The sequence below is a fragment of the Pan paniscus genome, chromosome 5 (genome assembly GCF_029289425.2).
Source record: "Pan paniscus chromosome 5, NHGRI_mPanPan1-v2.0_pri, whole genome shotgun sequence".
Classification (NCBI taxonomy): Eukaryota; Metazoa; Chordata; class Mammalia; order Primates; family Hominidae; genus Pan; species Pan paniscus.
In genome coordinates, this window is record NC_073254.2 from 76,443,882 (window position 1) to 76,460,219 (window position 16,338).

The following is a 16,338-nucleotide window of genomic DNA, read 5'->3' on the forward strand; positions in this document are numbered from 1 at the left end:
TTCACTGGAGCAGAGGGAATGGGGGTGCTGCCTGTGGGAGCAGCGTCTCCCCCACCTCCACCCACCCCACTCCCTGCCACAAGGCCCTGCTGACTGTGAGGAGTCTGCCTTGCCTGCTCACTAGTTCAGTTCCCAGTGGCAGTGGTAGCCATGTCTGTCAGGCTCAATATAGGAAACAAGATAAATTGGGGAAAAAGTTGCTATCATACTCTAGACATAAACCAAAGTTTTAAACCTGAGGTATACCTAAACAAATGACTCAAAGCCAAAACAAGCATATGTGAGACTGATAACATAAGGCCCTTTATGGCTTTAACCAATGCCTTTCCCAAGATTCAGACCATTCCTGATGACAGCTCAAAGAAAGGAAAGTTTTATTAGCCAAATGAGGTACATCCCACATTTCTGTCCAGTTGTATTCTATAGGGTCTCAGATTCTCAGATGACTGTCTACTCACACATACTCCATTACCAGTGTGCCCCATAGACAGAAGATTAAAAGAGAAAGTCAGTAAGACAGGAGATCAAAAACTTTTTCCTGGGGGTAGAAAGAATTGCAAATTGGTACCCCAAATAGTCAAGAGTTATACAAATATACATCCAAAGCAAGTAATTCAAACTAACTTTTATAAACGTTTCTCTCCTGACCCAACGGAATCTACTTAAGAATTTATTGTAGAAGTTTACATTTCAAAGTGGTAAACTTTACGTCTCTCCCTGGTTCCTTGACCTAGAATCAAAGCTAGGCTGCAGCAGTGACAGCCAAATTCTAAACTCTAGAATAAAGGGTAGAGTGTCCTTTTTTCTTTTTTTCTTTTTTCTTTTTTTTTTTTTTTGCACATCAGGGTATTCAAAACAGGCAGTTGAGCATTGAGTGTACAAAGAATTTAAATTGTGTTTTTGTTTTTCTGCTTGTTTTTGTTTCTTTTGAGACAGAGTCTCAAACTGTCACCCAGGCTGAAGTGCAATGGCGTGATCTTGGCTCACTGCAACCTCCACCTCCCAGGTTTAAGCAATTCTCCTGTCTCAGCCTCCTGAGTAGCTGGCATTACAGGTGCCTGCCACCACGTCCAGCTAATTTTTTGTATTTTTTAGTAGAGACGAGGTTTCACCATGTTGGCCAGGCTGGTCTCGAACTCCTGACCTTGTGATTCGCCTGCCTCGGCCTCCCAAAGTGCTGGGATAAACTTTGTTGTAAATCTGATTTATACGCTCTTTTTGATATTGCCAAGGGAGTTTCTGAGGCTGTATTCCAATAAAACAGCTGTTTAAGATGAGAGCTCTCTAAAAAGTATTCTTTCATATATAGTCAGCTTATTTGTTTCATAAGTGATTCAAGCCTATGAGCCTGTTTTCATACAAAGTTCCAGAGGTAACTTTTAAGATTTTGAATACCATGGACATGAGTGGATTTTTAAAAGTGGGTGCAGAAGATGCAGCCCCCCCAAAAAATTTTCTCAAAAATTCACTCCAAGAAATAAGCTAAGATAGTGAAACACTCTTGTTGCCACAGATGGTTAAGGATAGTGTTTGCACATATGGTGTCTTCAGTATTCCATGAATTTATGGAGGGTTGGCAGTCATAGAACCATTAAATCTGACACCCAGTAGGCCCTCCTAGGATTGAACTTTCCCAGGATTAGCCAGGCAACAAGGGTTGAGACAACAAAAACCTTTCATGGATGGGATTTCTTATAAAGACAAACTCCTGTGAGAACTTAGCCCATTTGGAAGACAGAAGGTGCTGCTTAATATCTGATGACTCTGTTCCCAGTCCTTTCACACTGGCCACTGGAAAGAACCTGAAAATCAGGTCCCCCACACGGCAGAGACCAGTAAAGAGTGCTGCCACTTGGTCACAAGCCAAGCTATCAGGAATGTAGAACAAGATGAGAATGACTCTACGACAAATGACACAGAAAGAGACAAAGGAAAAAGTAAAGACTATTTCTGGAAGGAAAAGATTCAGACAGTATGAAGATTCATATCAAAAAATTACATGACAGTTGCTACACTTAAGGCTAGTCTGCATAAATGCTTTTCACTTGTTAATCTTAAATTTGGAAAAAGAAAAAGAGACAAATAGTGATTTATTTATTTATTTATTTTGTACCATTCCTTGATGGGATTCCACAGGCTAACACCTGGGAATATGAGTGGTAAGTGTCAGGCCTCTGAACCCAAGCTAAGCCATCATATCCCTTGTGACCTACATGTATACATCCAGATAGCCTGAAGTAACTGAAAAATCACAAAAGAAGTGAAAATGGCCTGTTCCTGCCTTAACTGATGACAGTCCACCACAAAAGAAGTGAAAATGGCCAGTCCCTGCCTTAAGTGATGACATTACCATGTGAAATTCCTTCTCCTGGCTCATCCTGGCTCAAAAGCTTCCCAACTGAGCACCTTGTGAACCCCGCCCCTGCCAGCCAGAGAACAACCCCCTTTGACTGTAATTTTCCACTACCCACCCAAATCTTATAAAACAGCCCCACCCTATCTCCCTTCACTGAGTCTCTTTTCGGACTCAGCCCACCTGCACCCAGGTGATTAAAAAGCTTTATTGCTCACACAAAGCCTGTTTGGTGGTCTCTTCACATGGACGCGAGTGAAATTTGGTGCCGAAGACCCAGGTCAGAGGGACTTCTTCAGGAGATCAGCCCCCTGCCCTCACCCTCACTCCATGAAGAGATCCATCTACGACTTCTGGTCCTTAGACTAACCAGCCCAAGGAACATCTCACCAATTTTAAATAGGATAAGCAGCCTCTCTTTACTCTCTTCTCCAACCTCTCTCACTATCCCACAACCTCTTTCTCCTTTCAATCTTGGCAACATCTTTCAATCTCTCCCTTCTCTTAATTTCAGTTCCTTTCCTTTTCTGGTAGAGACAAAGGAGATGCGTTTTATCTGTGGACCCAAAACTCCAGCGCCAGTCATGGACTCGGGAAGACAGTCTTCCCTTGGTGTTTAATCACCGCAGGGACGTCTGCCTGATTATTCACCCACATTTCATTGGTGTTTGATCACTGCAGGGATGCCTGCCTTGGTCATTCACCCACATTCCCTTGGTGGCAAGTCAATTGTGGGGATGCCTGCTTTGGCTGCTCACCCACATTGCAGCCCAGGGCTGCTCACCCAACCCTTTCTCTCCGTTTCTCTACCCTCTCTTCTCTCCACTTTCCTGGGAGGCAAGCATCCCCCAACTCTTTTCCACTTTCCTGGGGGGCAGGCACCCCCCACCCCTTCTCTCCATGTCTCTACCCTCTCTTTTCTCTGGACTTGCCTCCTTCACTATTGGCAAACTTCCACCCTCCATTCCTCCTTCTTCTCCCTTAGCCTGTGTTCTCAAGAACTTAAAACCTCTTCAACTCACATCTGACTTAAAATCTAAGCATCTTAGTTTCTTCTGCAACACCACTTGACCCCAATACAAACTTGACAGTGGTTCCAAATAGCCAGATAATGGCACTTTCAATTTTTCCGTACTACAAGATCTTGATAATTCTTGTCATAAAATAGGCAAACGGTCTGAGGTGCCTGACGTCCAGGCATTATTTTACACATTGGTACCTCCCTAGTCTCTGTTCCCAATGCAACTCATCCCAAATCCTCCTTCTTTCCCTCCCACCTGTCCCCTCAGTCCTAAGCCCAAGTGTTTCTGAGTCTTTCCAATCTTCCTTTTCTACAGACCCATCTCACCTCTCCCCTCCTCCCCAGGCTGCTCCTAGCCAGGCTGAGCCGGGTCCCAATTCTTCCTCAACTTCTGCTCCCCCACCCTATAATCCTTTTGTCACCTCCCCTACTCACACCTGGTCCAGCTTACAGTTTCATTCCGTGACTAGCCCTCCCCCACCTGCCCAGAAATTCCCTCTTAAAAAGGTGGCTGGAGCTAAAGGCATAGTCAAGGTTAATGCTCCTTTTTCTTTATCCGACCTCTCCCAAATCAGTTAGCATTTAGGCTCTTTTTCATCAAATATAAAAACCCAGCCCAGGTCATGGCTCATTTGGCAGCAACACTGAGATGCTTTACAGCCCTAGACCCTAAAAGGTCAAAAGGCCGTCTTATTCTCAATATGCATTTTATTACCCAGTCTGCTCCCAATATTAAACAAAGCTCCAAAAATTAAATTCTGGCCCTCAAACCCCACAACAGGACTCAATTAACCTAGCCTTCAAGATGTACAGTAATAGAGTAGAGGCACCCAAGTAGCAATGTATTTTTGAGTTGCAGTTCCTTGCCTCCACTGTGAGACAAACCCCAGCCAAATCTCCAGGACACAAGAACTTCCAAAGGCCTGAACCGCAGTGGCCAGACATTCCTCCAGGACCGCCTACCCCAGGATCTTGCTACGAGTGCCAGAAATCTGGCTGCTGGGCCAAGGAATGCCTGCAGCCCAGGATTCCTCCTAAGCCGTGTCCCATCTGTGCAGGATCCCACGGAAAATTGGACTGTTCAACTCACCTGGCAGCCACTCCCAGAGCCCCTGGAACTCTGGCCCAAGGCTCTCTGACTGACTCCTTCCCAGATCTTCTCAGTTTAGTGGCTGAACACTGACACTGCCTGATCGCCTCAGAAGCCCCCTACACCATCACTGACGCCAAGCTTCAGGTAACTCTCACAGTGGAGGGTAAGTCCGTACCCTTCTTAATCAATACAGAGGCTACCCACTCCACATTACCTTCTTTTCAAGGGCCTGTTTCCTTTGCCTCCATAACTGTTGTGGGTATTGATGGCCAGGCTTCTAAACCTCTTAAAACTCCCCAACTCTGGTGCCAACTTAGACAATACTCTTTTAAGCACTCCTTTTTAGTTATCCCCACCTGCCCAGCTCCCTTATTAGGTCAAGACATTTTAACTAAATTGTCTGCTTCCCTGACTATTCCTAGGCTACAGCCACACGTCGTTGCCACCTTTCCCCCCAGTTCAAAGCCTCCTTCACATCCTTTCCTTGTATTTCCCCACCTTAATCCACAAGTATAGGACACCTCTACTTCCTCCTTGGCAACAGATGATGCACCCCTTACCATCCCATTAAAACCTAATCACCCTTACCCCGCTCAATGCCAATATCCCATCCCACAGCATGCTTTAAAAGGATTAAAGCCTGTTATCACTTGCCTGTTACAGCATGGCCTTTTAAAGCCTATAAACTCTCCTTACAATTCCATTTTACCTGTCCTAAAACCAGACAGGCCTTACAGGTTAGTTGAGGATCTGTGCCTTATCAACCAAATTGTCTTGCCTGTCCACCACGTGGTGCCAAACCCATATACTCTCCTATCCTCAATACCTCCCTCCACAACCCATTATTCTGTTCTGGATCTCAAACATGCTTTCTTTACTATTCCTTTGCACCCTTCATCCCAGCCTCTCTTTGCTTTCACTTGGACTGACCCTGACACCCATCAGGCTCAGCAAATTACCTGGGCTGTACTGCTGCAAGGCTTCACAGACAGCCCCCATTATTTCAGTCAAGCCAGAGTTCTTACACAAGAGCCGGGACCATGCCCTGTAGCCTTTTTATCCAAACAACTTGACCTTACTGTTTTAGCCTAGCCTCATGTCTGTCTGCAATGACTGCCGCTGCCTTAATACTTTTAGAGGCCCTCAAAATCACAAACTATGCTCAACTCACTCTCTACAGTTCTCATAACTTCCAAAATCTATTTTCTTCCTCTCACCTGATGAATATACTTTCTGCTCCCCAGCTCCTTCAGCTATACTCACTCTTTGTTGAGCCTCCCACAATTACCATTGTTCCTGGCTGGACTTCAATTCAGCCTCCCACATTATTCCACATACCACACCTGACCACCATGACTGTATCTCTCTGATCCACCTGACATACACCCCATTTCCCCATATTTCCTTCTTTCCTGTTTCTCACCCTGATCACATTTGGTTTATTGATGGCAGTTCCACTAGGCCTAATCACCACTCACCAGCAAAGGCAGGCTATGCTGTAGTATCTTCCACACCTATCATTGAGGCTACCGCTCTGCCCCCTCCACTACCTCTCAACCAGCCAAACTCCTTTCCTTAACTCAAGCCCTTGCTCTTGCAAAAGAACTATGCATCAATATTTATATGACTCTAAATAAATATGCTTTCCATATCCTGCACAGCCATGCTGTTATAGGGGCTGAAAGAAATTTCCTCACTATACAAGGGTCGTCTATCATTAATGCCTCTTTAATAAAAACTCTTCTCAAGGCCGCTTTACTTCCAAAGGAAGCTGGAGTCATTCACTGCAAGGGTCATCAAAAGGCATCAGATCCCATTGCTCAGGACAATGCTTATGCTGATAAGGTAGCTAAAAAAAGCAACTAGTATTCCAACTTTTATCCCTCATGGCAGTTTTTCTCCTTCTCATCTGGTCACTCCCACCTACTCCACCGCTGAAACTTCCACCTATCAATCTCTTCCCACACAAGGCAAATGGTTCTTGGACCAAAGAAAATATCTCCTTCCAGCCTCACAGGCCCATTCTATTCTGTTGTCATTTCATAACCTCTTCCATGTAGGTTACAAGCCGCTAGCCTGTCTCTTAGAACCTCTCATTTCCTTTCCATTGTGGAAATCTATCCTCAAGGAAATCACTTCTCAGTGTTCCATCTGCTAGTCTACTACTCTTCAGGGATTGTTCAGGCCCCCTCCTTTCCCTACACATCAAGCTTGGGGATTTGCCCCTGCCCAGGACTGGCGAATTGACTTTACTCACATGCCCCGAGTCAGGAAACTAAAATAACTCTTGGTCTGGGTAGACACTTTCACTGGATGTGTAGAGGCCTATCCCACAGGGTCTGAAAAGGCCACCATGGTCATTTCTTCCCTTCTGTAAGACATAATTCCTTGGTCTGGCCTGGCCTTCCCACCTCTATACAGTCCAATAATGGACTGACCTTTATTAGTCAAATCACTCAAGCAGTTTCTCAGGCTCTTGGCATTCAGTGGAACCTTCATACTCCTTACCATCCTCAACCTTCAGAAAAGGTAGAATGGACTAATGGTCTTTTAAAAACACACCTCACCAAGCTCAGCCACCAACTTAAAAAGGACTGGACAATACTTTTACCACTTGCCCTTCTGCGAATTTGGGCCTGTCCTCGGGATGCTACAAGGTACAGCCCATTTAAGTTCCTGTATGGATGCTCCTTTTTATTAGGCCCCAGTCTCATTCCAGACACCAGACCAACTTGGACTGCACCCCACAAAACTTGTCATCCCTACTATCTTCTGTCTAGTCATACTCCTATTCACCATTCTCAACTATTCATAAATGCCCTGCTCTTGTTTACACTGCTGGTTTACACAGCTTCTCCAAGCCATAGCTTAGTACCATACCATAGCTGATATCTCCTGGTGCTATCCCCAAACCACCACTCTTAACTCTTAAAGTAAATAAATAATCTTTGCTGGCAGGATATGCTGAACCTCTTTGGGCACTCTCTAATTGGATGTCCTGGGTCCTCCCAATTCTTAGTCCTTTAATACATATTTTTCTCCTTGTCTTATTCTGTTTAGTTTTTTAATTCATACAAAACCATATCCAGGCCATCACCAATAATTCTAAATGACAAATGTTTCTTCTAACAACCCCACAATATCACCCCTTACCACAAAATCTTCCTTCACCTTAATCTCTCCCACTCTAGGTTCCCACGCTGCCCCAATCCCACTCAAAGCAGCCCTGAGAAACATCACCTATTATCTCTCCATACCATCTGCAAAATTTTTCACCACCCCAACACTTTACCACTATTTCATTTTATTTTTCTTATTAATATAAGAAGACAAGAATGTCAGGCCTCTGAGCCCAAGCTAAGCCATCGTATCCCCTGTGACTTCCATGTATACATCCAGATGGCCTGAAGTAACTGAAGAATCACAAAAGAAGTGAAAGTGGCCTGTTCCTGCCTTAACTGATGACATTCCACCACAAAAGAAGTGAAAATGGCCAGTCCCTGCCTTAAATGATGACAATACCTTGTGAAATTCCTTCTCCTGGTTCATCCTTGCTCAAAAGCTCCCTGACTGAGCACTTGTGAACCCCGCCCCTGCCAGCCAGAGAACAACCCCCTTTGACTGTAATTTTCCACTACCCATCCAAATCTTATAAAAAGGCCCCACCCCTATCTCCCTTCGCTGAGTCTCTTTTCGGACTCAGCCTGCCTGCACCCAGGTGATTAAAAAGCTTTATTGCCCACACAAAGCCTGTTTGGTGGTCTGTTCACATGGACACAAGTGAAAGTAAGAAATTCTTACCCTTCTGCTGACTTGTCAGGTCCAGTGTTCCTTTGACTTCGGCTTCCAGAAGAGCAGAGTGGGTTTGGTTATCTTGCTCACAGTGCCAAAAATGAACGGGCCAAGGGAAATCTTCCCTTTTGCCCTTCCCCTTCAAAGTTTTGCTGAAAATTAAAACTGACAAAAGGCAGGAGAAACAGGAGAAAAGGCATAAAAAATTTTTAAATGTGCAGAAGTGTGCGTGGAAGTCATACAAAATATGAAAATTCCAAGAAACGGCCAGATAATAGATCCTTTTATATCATCTTGAGGTTATGGTAAGAATGGGGGCTTAGAGCATGGCAAGACAGGTTATAGGAAAGAGAAAGAAAGAAAGGTATGGCTAGCAAAGTAGGTCTTGTTATGCAGATGTAACCTCACAGGTAGCAGCCCTCAGAAAGAATAGTTGGAAGACTGGCTGAGTGATCTTTCCTAGATCTGGATATTGAGGAGGGCTTCAGAGAAGGCCTGGCAGTTTGTTTTTCTCTACAGGTGCAAATATATTCCACAAAAAGCAGCTTTTCAGGTTTATTTCTATCTGCAGGCCCTCTAAATAGATATCTCAAACATGTCAATAAAGTATATTATGGGGTTTAATATTTTTGGTTTCCTTTAGTGGTCAAGGGTTATCTGATTTAAATGTGATCAAATAGTCAAGAATCACTGAATGCATGGAGGAAATTAAAACCATAAAATAGAGTTATCAAATAAAACATAAGTCGAATAACACCTGACAAAATAGAGTAATATGGAAAATAGGAGAAAACTTCAGGATATGCATGATTAATTTTTTTTGGAAAAAGTTAGTTACAACAGACTATTATAATCATAAAAAAGGACAAAGTAGAGATTTTGGACATTAAAAGTTTGTTGAAATAAAGAAAAACAGAGGGAAGAGATGTAAAATAAGCACAACTAAAGACCATATCTGTGAGCTGAGAGAATAGCTAACATTTTCCCTAAAATTTCCATTAAAAATTAAAAATAATATAATACATAACATGCTGATACTGCACAATTTAATAAACACACAGAAGAGGGGAGCAAAAATTAGTTCAGATATAAAATAATTAAATATAAACATCAAGAGAAAAAATTAGTTGATTTTAAAAAACAGTAAAATAGATAAGCCTCTGAAATAATTTTTTGAAAGAGGAATATAAAAATAAATTACATTAGACTTGAGGTAGAAGCATACCTATGAGTTCCAAGCAAAAAAAAAAAAAAAATGTGTGAGAAATTCTGTACAACTCTTTGCCAAAGATTAAAAAAATCTAGACAAAATGGATGATTTTTAAAAAAATTAACACTTACTGAAATTAACTCAAGAAGATGTAGAAATTATGAATAGCCCAAAAATCATTAAAGAAATTTCTTTTCTTTTTTTGAGGCAGAGTCTTGCTCTGTTGCCCAGGCTGGAGTGCAGTGGTGCAATCTTGGCTCACTGCAACCTCCACCTCCTGGGCTCAAGCAATTCTCCTGCCTCAGCCTCCCTGGTAGCTGGGATTACAGCTGTGCACCATCATGCCTGGCTATTTTTTGTATTTTTAGTAGAGATTGGGTTTCACCATGTTGGCCAGGCTGGTCTCAAACTCCTGACCTCAAGTGATCCGCCCACCTTGGCCTCCCAAAGTGCTGGGATTACAGGTGTGAGACACCATGCCCGGCCTAGAAATTTCTTTAATGCAGCTAATGATTTACTTCAAAATTGATCTTTAAACTCAATGCAATTCCTCCCTAAATCCCAACAAGGTGTTTCAATGCAACTCGACAAACTGATTTAAAGTCCACATCGGAAGACAAGAATTTTAAGAATAGCCCAGATACTTTTTATGAAGGACAATGAAGAGAATACTGAATTATGAATTATCAAAGCATATTATAGCTATATCAATCTAACATTTCTGCTTGTTTTATATATATATACATATATACACATATATACACACATACACACATACTCAACTCTCTCCCTTTATATGTGTGTATATATATGTGTATATACATATACATATGTGTGTGTGTGTACACCTATAAAGGGAGAAGAAGAAGCAATTCTATGGATATGTATGAAAATTTTGTTTAAGATGGTATTTAATTTTTTTTCTTTTTTTCTTTTTTAATTAGGTATAATTAAGTTCTGGGATAAATGTGCAGAAGGTGCAGGTTTGTTACATAGGTATACAGGTGCCATGGTGGTTTGCTGCACTCATCAACCCATCATCTACATTAAGTATCCCTCCTAATGTTATCCCTCCCCTTATCCCCCACCCTCCAACAGGCCCCAGTGTGTGATGTTCCCCTCTCTGTGTCCATGTGTTCTCATTGTTCAACTCCCACTTATGAGTGAGAACATGCAGTGTTTGGTTTTTTGTTCCTGTGTTAGTTTGCTGAGGATGATAGTTTCCAGTTTCATCCATGTCCCTGAAAAGGACATGAACTCATCCTTATTTATGGCTGCATGGTATTCCATGGTGTATATGTGCCACATTTTCTTTATCCAGTCTATTATTGATGAGCATTTGGGTTGGTTCCAAGTCTCTGCTATTGTGAATAGTGCTGCAGTAAACATATGTGTGCATGTGTCTTTAGAGTAGAATGATTTATAATCCTTTGGGTATATACCCAGTAATGGGACTGCTGGGTCAAATGGTATATCTGGTTCTAGATCCTGGAGGAATCGCCACACTGTCTTCCACAATGGCTGAACTAATTTACACTCCCATCAACAGTGTGAAAGTGTTCCTATTTCTCCACATCCTCTCCAGCATCTGTAATCCCAGCACTTTGGGAGGCCAAGGCAGGTGGATCACTTGAGGTCAGGAGTTCGAGACCAGCCTAGCCAACATGGTGAAACCCCATTTCTACCAAAAATACAAAAAATAAGCTGAGCATGGTGGTGCGCACCTGTAATTTCAGCTACTCAGGAGGCTGAGGCAGAGAATCGCTTAAACCCAGGAGGTGGATGTTGCAGCGAGCCGAGATCGTGCCACTGCACTCCAGCTTGGGCAACAAGAGAAAACTCTGTCTCAAAAACGGCAATGACGACAACAAAAACATTGAAGTTATTTCAAAAAGAGTAACTATAATGATGTATAATCTATTTACCATTTTTATGTAGCTATTTATAATGTTGGTGAATCCCTTTCCAAGATTGCTTCTAGTGCATATAATTTTCACATTGTCACAATTATATTTCATTCAAGGATTTAACATTTTTACATTATGTAGACTACAGGCTTCATAGCTATCATTTGTAAAATTTGTATGCTATTCTACCATTTTCTAAAGTCAGCTAGTCACTGGTTTTTAGGTAAGTTTTAGACCCTGGTCAATGGAACTAGAAAAGGGTTAATGAATTAGCTTCTTTTGACTTAGCTTTAGCTATTCTAAGTAGAAGTCATATAAATAATCCTTAAAAGCTAGGAGAAAGCTGGCAAATTTCCAAGCAGTCAATTCTAGCAGTGAGAGGAGAGGGAATATGTTTTAAAATAGTTTTTCTCAGAATATATCCTGAGGAATACTAATCTTTCACGATGTTCCAGTTTAAAAATTTTGAAAACAGGCTGGGCGCGGTGGCTCACGCCTAAAATCCCAGCATTTTGGGAGGCCAAGGCGGGAGGATCACGAGGTCAGGAGATAGATACCAACCTGGCTAACACGGTGAAACCCCGTCTCTGCTAAAAATACAAAAAAAAAATTTGCTGGGCATGGTGGTTGGTGCCTGTAGTCCCAGCTACTCGGGAGGCTGAGGCAGGAGAATGGCGTGAACCTAGGAGGTGGAGCTTGCAGTGAGCCAAGATCACGCCACTCCACTCCAGCCTGGGTGGCAGAACGAGACTCTGTCTCAATATATATATTTAAAAAAAAAATTGAAAACAAAACTTTTGAATAAACTTTGGCTACTGTATTTTCCTATTAGGAAATCACATTCACAAATTATATTTCAATCTAGGGGGAAAATCATACCTATTTAGCATGGTTTTAAAAGAGATTTGCTTCATATATTTAAAACTTGCATTTGTTTTATATTGCTGTATAACAAATTATCTGAAAATTTAGCGACTTAAAATCATAAAAAATTATAATCTCACTTTTTTGGGGATAAGAAGTTTGGGAGCCTTTTATCTGGGTGTTTGTGGGTCAGAATCTCTTATGGCTTTGCAACTAAGACAATGGCTGAGGCTGTAGTCACCTAAAAGCTTAACTGGTCCTATAGGGTCTGCTACCAGGATGGCGCACACACTTGTTGGCTGCAGGTCTTAGTTCCTCACCATGTGGACCTCTGCTTAGTGTTACTCAAGTATTCTCATGACACAGTAGTTGTCTCTCCCTAGAGCAAGCAATCCAAGAGAGAGAACAAGAAGGAAACCACAATGTTCCTCTTCCTTAATTTTCCCAATGCCTTCTAAGACAGTGTTTTTAAAAGCTAAACATTGTTCAAAACAAGTAGCTACAACCCTTATTCAAGAGGAGGGGACTTAGGTCTCACACGTTGAGAAGTACCAAATAATTTGTGAACACATTTTAAATCCACTACTACAGTCATGGAATCCTCTCTTATCACTTAATAATACCTATTAACATGCTAAGGACCATTTTGGAAATACTTGGTTGTTGGGTTTTAATACTGAAGAAGGCCCCTATGATATCTTTCTGATGGAGAAAATGGCAGGAATTGGCTGGCTATGTATTCATATCTAGATGGAAACTGCGTTTTGCATCTCTTTGGGAAAAATATTTTATAAATAATGCATAAGTGGGTTACTTATGACACTTTTTCAAAGACAATGTAGTTAAGTACAACTCAAAACAATCAATGACATGTAAACCCCGTATAAAATCAAGCAATTGGGACAGGACATTTGTTAGATATCTTGGACTTCTCTAATATTCACTAATTCTTTCATATATTCATTTACCAATCTGTTCTTGAGAGCTTTACATTCACCTGGGCTATTGCATATACTGGTATACAAAGCCTAGTGAAAAAAGTACCCAATCACCTTGTGAAAAGCATCATAGTTTTATAGAAAGAGACACGTATGGAGCCATTTGCAAAGAAAAGGCTAAAGTAAATACTCTTACAGAGGTAAGACTAAGAGTTTGTGAGCAAAAGGATAGGATAAGTAAGTATGCCTGGAGAATATCTACAATGAAACCTTAAATTTAAGTTTTATCTCCTCTACTACTTCTGTTGTAACTTGTAAATCTTAGCATTTTAAGCCTTCATTAGAAGTAGCAATCTAATGTGTGAGTCGTTTATGTACATGGTGGAATTCATCTAGTTAGTGAGTCCTATATACACTCATTTGATTCTTTGTTCAAAATTTCAGCTTTTATTTTAGATACAGGGAGCACTTTCTTAGTGAGTCCTGTATACACTCATTTGATTCTTTGTTCAAAATTTCAACTTTTATTTTGAACTTTCGTTACATGGGTATATTGCACCCAGGTACTGAGCATAGTACCCAATAGGTAGTTTTTCAACCCACCTTCCTCTCTATTCCTCCCTCTCTAGTAGTCTGCCATACCCAGTGTTTCCACGTTTATGTCCATGTGAGCTTAGTGTTTAGCTCCCAATTATAAGTGAGAACATGCAGTATTCTAGAAAGCATTATTCAGGAACAATTTACCACATCAACCATATAGGAGAGAGCTAGTAGAATCAGGTCATATCAAGTATGTGCTTGTATACATGTGCATATATAAATTATATACTTGAACATATATAACTTCTGTCTTGTCATGGCCATATGCAAAAAGTAAAGTACTAGAAAAAATCTTTAAAATATCCTGAAAATTTCCTATGTAATTTTTTTTCAAAGTTTGCTACAGTGAAAGCATATATGTTCAGTATCTCTACAAACTCTCTCATTTGTTCTCCTTTATGAGGCTAATGAGGACACTTTTTCTAGATCCTCAGAATTGCATATTATTTGTCACTTTTTAGCACTGAACATGGAAAGCTCAGATAATAGGTCTTTTTATAAAACTGTGGTTGAAAGAAGATCATAAAGTCTAAGATTTATGGCAATCTTTTTGGAAGGGAAAGTGGTTTGTTAGAATAAATATAGACCTTATGGTCATTTCCCAACCAGCTCAATATTGCTGTCTATGTGGCACTGTTATTTAAACTCCTCATGTCACAGTTTTCTTAACTTTAAAATGGTTATAGTCATGTCTACTCTCAGGGTTGTTGCAGAAGGGCAAATAAGACAATGCTTCTAAATGCTTACCATAGTGCCAGGCACAAAAGAGTTAATAAATGATAGTGGCATTATCTATTATTTATTGAGCAACTATTTTGTCCCAGACACTGTGCCAAGCACTTTACATATATCATTTCAAATATTCTATTAATTTATGGACAAGAATATTGAGAAAAGTTTAGAAACTTGCCCAAGTCATCAACCAATAGTAAAGCATTTGTACGGACCTAAATATTACAGCTGCGCACCACCACACCTCTTCTCCATAGGCAAAGTAGTCTAAAACTGTTCAAAATGCAGCCTTTTTTTTTTTTTTTTTTTTTTTTTTTTTTTTTTGAGACGGAGTCTTGCTCTGTCGCCCAGGCTGGAGTGCAGTGGCGCGATCTCGGCTGACGGCAAGCTCCGCCTCCCAGGTTCACGCCATTTTCCTGCCTCAGCCTCCCGAGTAGCTGGGACTACAGGTACCCGCCACAACTCCCGGCTAATTTTTTGTATTTTTAGTAGTGACGGGGTTTCACCATATTAGCCATGATGGTCTCCATCTCCTGACCTCGTGATCCTCCCGCCTTGGCCTCCCAAAGTGCTGGGATTACAGGCGTGAGCCACTGCACCCAGCCAAAATGTAGCTTTTTACGTATTTGTTTATTGTTTCTTTTTACTGTTTCCTCCTATAGAATACAAGGGTCAGGAGACCAAGAACCTTGTGTGGCATATTTCCTGCGATAACTTCTGCTCCTAAAATGGTACCTGGCACTTACTAGTTGCTCAGTAAATATTTCCTGGATGCTTAAGTGAATGAATGTCTACGTGTAATACATAATTTAACAATCATTTTTTGTCAAATCTTGATAATATCATAGAATGCTTGAGGCCTTAGGAATCAACCTAGTCTGTTACCCTTATTTTACACATGTCACCAGCAGCCCCGACAGATGACATTTGTTGTGTAAAATCACATCCTAATTATTATAGGATGAGAAATTAGGTCTCATATCTGTCCGGCTAAGGCATTTCTGCATCCACATTTCTTTTTTTCTTACACCCACTCCCTACTATTTTCTTTCTGCAGTCATTACAATCTTGCTTTATTTGGCTATAAGAAACTCTCAGTGACTTTTTTAGTGTATGTAACTTTAAATAAAGACATTTCTTGATTCAGGGTATTAATTCTACTGAATAATGCAAATTTGTGTCTCAAAGAATTAGAGGAAAGCTGTTACTGTTCATACTAACCAATTGTAAATGGGAGATGTTTGGCATTCTACAGCAATCTGTAGTATAAATTCTTCCCTTGAACCTACAAATAATAAACAACCAACAGCAACATTGGGACATTTTTACTCAAGTAGTTTACCAGATGATATTTTCTGACTGTCTCTCTGTTTCCTAGATTAACTGGCCTACTGCATGACTAAATCATCCTCCAGACCAAAAATAATAAAGACAATTTATAGTTCAATTTATTTTGATTCAAGTCAAAAGTATTTTAACCCAGAAATGGTGCTTGACACTTTAAAGCACATTATTTTATTCGCTTCTTTAACAGCACCAGTAGCTTCATTTTGAACTTGAGAGAATGAGGTTCCCAAATAGTGAGAACCTCACTACTTACAGTCACATATTAAGTAATAAAGTCAGGATTTGAAGCTAGTTTGCTGAGGTTGTCTATTAAACATGTTGTGGCCTTACTCTCCTTCCTGCAATCTCCCAAGGTTATGGTTATGATGGGTGGGAATCAGAGAGGTATCATGTGCATTCTGGTAGTAACATAAATAGTCATGCTGACTCAGCTATCAGTTCACCTGCCATGATGATTATCAGAATGGATCTACAATCTGCT

The 16,338-nt window shown here is 40.9% G+C and overlaps 1 protein-coding gene across 5 annotated transcripts in view; it reads right to left on the reverse strand.

Moving 5' to 3' along the window:
* KHDRBS2 (KH RNA binding domain containing, signal transduction associated 2) overlaps positions 1 to 16,338 on the reverse strand; it is a 795,325-nt gene that overhangs the window by 108,199 nt on the left and 670,788 nt on the right. For 4 of the 5 annotated variants that reach the window (XM_055113704.2, XM_055113705.2, XM_055113702.2 and 1 more), the window contains one exon: positions 8,269 to 8,424. The exons of the other annotated variant lie outside the window; for it this stretch is intronic. The gene's annotated coding sequence lies outside the window, so the exon portion shown is untranslated. The remainder of the gene's footprint in view (positions 1 to 8,268; positions 8,425 to 16,338) is intronic. 5 annotated transcript variants of the gene reach the window in all.